General features: G+C 41.3%; 4 non-coding genes across 4 annotated transcripts; all 4 read left to right on the top strand.

Moving 5' to 3' along the window:
* The first annotated feature begins 2,076 nt into the window (after nt 1–2,076).
* Trnae-uuc (transfer RNA glutamic acid (anticodon UUC)) lies at nt 2,077–2,148 on the top strand. The gene has a single exon. It is a non-coding gene; the product is annotated as a tRNA-Glu (tRNA).
* A 78-nt stretch (nt 2,149–2,226) lies between these two features.
* On the top strand, nt 2,227–2,299 carry Trnav-aac (transfer RNA valine (anticodon AAC)). The gene has a single exon. It is a non-coding gene; the product is annotated as a tRNA-Val (tRNA).
* Nucleotides 2,300–3,348: 1,049 nt separating this feature from the next.
* On the top strand, nt 3,349–3,420 carry Trnae-cuc (transfer RNA glutamic acid (anticodon CUC)). The gene has a single exon. It is a non-coding gene; the product is annotated as a tRNA-Glu (tRNA).
* Nucleotides 3,421–3,515: 95 nt separating this feature from the next.
* On the top strand, nt 3,516–3,588 carry Trnav-uac (transfer RNA valine (anticodon UAC)). Its single transcript has one exon. It is a non-coding gene; the product is annotated as a tRNA-Val (tRNA).
* The last annotated feature ends 1,412 nt before the right edge of the window (nt 3,589–5,000 follow it).

Below are 5,000 nucleotides of genomic sequence, written 5' to 3'. Positions count from 1 at the left end.
CAAACCTAAATATAAACAAACTACGAACTCTCGCGAAGCTTCGAGACAGTAACGCTTGTCACGCAATACTATTTTTCGTAACACCTTGTTACCTCTGTAATACCTCTGTTAACAAGGTAACCGAGCACACAACAATTACATGATACAAGTGAAAACCAATGGGACAAGCGCACCGCAGAAGATAATGAAATATCCATATTCCAGGAAATGGTATTGTGCTTTGCAGAGCGTTCAAAAAGGCAAGATGAGTATGGGTGCCCTGTTGATCAGCCAGGTTTAATCGCAACGCCTTGTTCGTTCAAGTCTTCTCGGATCAGGGGCACCCAACGAGAATATAGTTGAAAACCACTTAAAGATAACATTGTTAAACGTATTTTTGTGTTTAAACGGTAGATATAGGCATATTTTTATCCCCTAAATTGTTTTGATCTGTTCGGATTTCCTAGCTGAAAGTGTAGTGATCCGAAAATTATAGCGATCAAAACATACCTTTTTCGAAAATATCAGCCAGAAAGAGGGCTCCCGAAAGTTCTAGATGAGCTTTTTAGAGTAAAAATCCGTTAAAAATGGGCAATTATTTCAATTTTTAGATGTTCGAAAATCCTAGGACATACAGGCAAGCAAGAAATTTTAGAACAAATGTTTCGAAAATTCTGACGTTGGGTGCTCCTGTTGGATAAGGGCTATAAACCGCAGATTCCATGTCACAGATATCTTCTATGTTTATAAGTTCCGCGTGGGACGTTAAAGAACCCACACGCTACATTGGAGAAGACTAGGGGGTGAAGTCCCCGGTATTGTAGCTGTCCTGATCTCTCCAGGAGAAGTGGCCGGCTTGCTGGCGATGTCTCTAAAAAGGCCTGTGGTGTATGAGGCCACCGAAGCAGAAAGACATAATTTTAGTTTCTAAAGAAACTGTGGTGCTGCGTCGGTGGGAGATTGAAACAAAAATTTATTTTATCAAACGAGTTGATAAAGGTCGAATAACCACCGTCAAAGATTTGGAAAGCTGACATTTCGAGCGTTAGCCCTTCGTCGGAGCGAATAGAGGAATTGTGGTTGTTGTAGGTTTATATGTGTGCGGAGGAGCTTTGCTATTGGTAGAAATAGGATAACGTGAATTTGTGAATAGATTAATGGAATGAGAGGCATTCATTGATCCCGTGTGGATAGCGTGTGCCCAGTTGGAAAATAAATTTTTGTTCGAGATTTTTACGGCTTTCTGTGTTTCCGTGGTGTAAGGATAGGCCGCAAATAGTGAGAGTGATTAGGAAGATTAAAATGGCGTGCAACTGGTTTTGAGGCATCTGTGTCGTTTTTTTTTTTACATCTGGTAGGTGTTCGCGAAAGCGGTCCGCCAAACTTCTCCCTGTTTCGTCTATGTAGATCTTTTTGCATAGTGTGCAGGTTAGGCAGTAGATGACGTTTGCGGAGATGCATGTAAAGTGGTCATTGATTTTAGCAGATCGATAAGGTCCTGAGATCTTAACCATGTTAGAAATAAAGGGACATGTTTTCCATCGTGTGCGTGTACATTTAAAAGTTCCTGGTTGGTTGTCTGAGTTGAAAGCGCTCCTAACTAAAAATTTGCCTATGTTTTTGTCTCGTTTGACTGAAATAAGTGGTGGTAGAGAAAAGATGTGTTTAGTTTCGGGATCATTGTGGAGAATTTTGAAATTTTTGAGAATTACATTTTTGACAACAAGATTTTGTGGATGGTAGGTGAGGGTGAATGGAATTCTGTTGGTTTCTTCATTCTGTGGTGATTGTAGAAGCAGAAAGAGCCGTAAGTCAAATGAGGGCGTTTGCCGACTGCTTTCATATGCAGTGAAGATGTTTCCGGAAATAGCAGATTCCATCCACGTAGCATCGACGAGACATACGTGTCTCATTGCCCATTTTATAGCAGAATTGTGCACAGTTGATAATGCAAAGGAAAACTTACCTACACTAAAATGCAGCCTCATTTGGACAATTCCTTAGATGCTCCAGATCGGTTACCCAATGGTTTCTCTGCGGCAATAAATTTACTTGCGACATCAAACGACAAGCAACCTCGCAGAACAAAGTGCGCAATCCCACATGGTCTAGTGGTTAGGATCCGGCGCTTTCACCGCCGTGGCCCGGGTTCGATTCCCGGTGTGGGAACACCCCCAACATTTTCCACTTGGTTTGTCCGATGTAAAGGCTAAATGATGCGTATTTTGGTGTGTAAAGGATAGAGTGGTTTCTGTGGTGTAGTGGTTATCACATCCGCCTAACACGCGGAAGGTCGCCAGTTCAAGCCTGGCCGGAAACACTACCACTTTTGGTTGCACACGGATTAGGATTCCTCAAAGACACATCAACCGCGATGTCACTCAGTAAAATTAAACTTTGCAATCTCGTCAACGACTACCTTATTAACTTTGGGGAACACTGTCATTGTAGAAGATAGAGTTACGATGTCCACATGAGTATTTGTCAAAGCAGGGAGCGAAAGGGAGAGTCCATCGGTCCTTCCAATTACCACCACCTCGGAAATACACCTGCCTTGACAATGAAACATATCATGACGTAAGGCGCTGTTACACTGTGAAATGTTTCGTGCAACTTGTCTCGCAATGTTTTGGCGAGATTGTGGCGGGACAACTCGCACGAAACATTTTACAGTGTAACAGCGCCTGTAAAGCAAACCTAGAAGGAAATCTTTGCCGACGTCACTGGTTCGTTAGCATACGAGTTCTCTGACAGCAGGAATCATGTTAGTGACAAATTGACTTCAAAAGGCGAAAGAACTTGTTAAACTTAGATAAATCTTTAATTCTAAGCATCTTAGCAAGAAAGGTGAGCGCATTATTAGGCATCAAAAAAGTGATAAATTCTTAGCTTGGCAAAGGCCCAAATGACAAGTCTTGATAAAATGTCGCACATTTAAATCATGCTGACTCAGAGATTGACTGGTATATGGCGTTCAAATTTTCAGAGATAGCTCCTCGTGCCACGCACTTTCAACATTCAGTACTTTATTCTTGCTTCACTGATTACAAACGATAGCCTTGCGAGAATGAGGAAGACAATGAACACAAAGATTACCCTATCAGGAATGCTGAAACATTTGTGACCAATGAGGACAAAAAATGATAGGGATGGAAGACGCAAATATTCGACTGTGTCTTAAAGTGTGCATCTTTGATCTCAGCGGAAATCTTTGGTTTCTGCGTGTTTATGAACTCTTGACCTTTGAGCCAAATTGAAAAGAAGACATCACCAGACAAAGTCAAACCAAGCTTTAATTTGAGTCCGGCTAGAAAACGCAAACGCCTTTCATTGAGACCTGAAGCCTGAAGTCAGTTGCGGTATGTAACCTCCCATATGGTCTAGTGGTTAGGATCCGGCGCTCTCACCGCCGTGGCCCGGGTTCGATTCCCGGTGTGGGAAAGACCGATGTTCATTTGACGTTTTTGTCGAATAAATTGGCGGGTTCTCTCTTTCCAAAAGACACCAGGCAGTTCCATTTAAAAGCCAAGCAGGTGGTTTCCATAATGCAGTGGTTATCACGTCTGCTTTACACGCAGAAGGTCGTCAGTTCAAACCTGACTGGAAACACATCTGTTTTGATGGCCAATGAAATATGGGTAATGAAATATCCATACTCTAGGAAATGGTATTGTGCTTTGCAGAGCGTTCAAATAGGGAAGGTGAGTATGCGTTTAAAGTCGCAAGATATCGGCAATTAAGATGTATTTCCGCCTTTATCCTCGAGTCACAAATGGGATTGGTAGAAGGGGTTTAAAACATCATTATTGTTCTTTTCACCGCACAGGAGATGACGACCAAGATTCAATAGTAAGAAGCAGTTTTGTTTAGTACAATGGTAAGTATCTTTCATCCGTGTAGTGTAGGGTAGAAAACCTTTCTGAAAATTAATTTCAGATCATGCATATTCAATCAGTCTGATTACATGACTTCTTCTCGACTGCTTGGTCGAGTGATTCGATTTCAAAATCAAAGTCAAAGTTTGTCATTCTTGATTCTGTTGTTTTCATTCTTACACTGAGCAAAATGTACTGTCTCAATTTCAGAACAAATAAAATTGATTTATTAAACCAGTCTTTATATATAAGTTGGTTTGGTATTTATTGAGGGTTGTGCGTCATGTGACCCTTGGCAAATTGTCCCGATTATTTTGCCTTCACTTTCCTTCTTACCTCTGTTACCTTGTTTGCTTGTTACCTCTGTCATCTTGTTACCTTGTTACCTCTGTAATACCTCTGTTAACAAGGTATCCGAGCACACAACAATTACATGATACAAGTGAAAACCAATGGGACAAGCGCACCGCAGAAGATAATGAAATATCCATATTCCAGGAAATGGTATTGTGCTTTGCAGAGCGTTCAAAAAGGCAAGATGAGTATGGGTGCCCTGTTGATCAGCCAGGTTTAATCGCAACGCCTTGTTCGTTCAAGTCTTCTCGGATCAGGGGCACCCAACGAGAATATAGTTGAAAACCACTTAAAGATAACATTGTTAAACGTATTTTGGTGTTTAAACGGTAGATATAGGCATATTTTTATCCCCTAAATTGTTTTGATCTGTTCGGATTTCCTAGCTGAAAGTGTAGTGATCCGAAAATTATAGCGATCAAAACATACCTTTTTCGAAAATTTCAGCCAGAAAAAGGGCCCCCGAAAGTTCTAGATGAGCTTTTTAGAGTAAAAATCCGTTAAAAATGGGCAATTATTTCATTTTTTAGATGTTCGAAAATCCTAGGACATACAGGCAAGCAAGAAATTTTAGAACAAATGTTCCGAAAATTCTGACGTTGGGTGCTCCTGTTGGATAAGGGCTATAAACCGCAGATTCCATGTCACAGATATCTTCTATGTTTATAAGTTCCGCGTACGACTTTAAAGAACCCACACGCTACATTGGAGAAGACTAGGGGGTGAAGTCCCCGGTATTGTAGCTGTCCTGATCTCTCCAGGAGAAGTGGCCGGCTTGCTGGCGATGTCTCT

Source organism: Montipora capricornis, chromosome 7 (genome assembly GCF_036669925.1).
Source record: "Montipora capricornis isolate CH-2021 chromosome 7, ASM3666992v2, whole genome shotgun sequence".
In the NCBI taxonomy this organism is placed as follows: domain Eukaryota; kingdom Metazoa; phylum Cnidaria; class Anthozoa; order Scleractinia; family Acroporidae; genus Montipora; species Montipora capricornis.
Note: the sequence above shows the minus strand (reverse complement) of the source record. Positions and strands in the feature narration are given on the sequence as shown.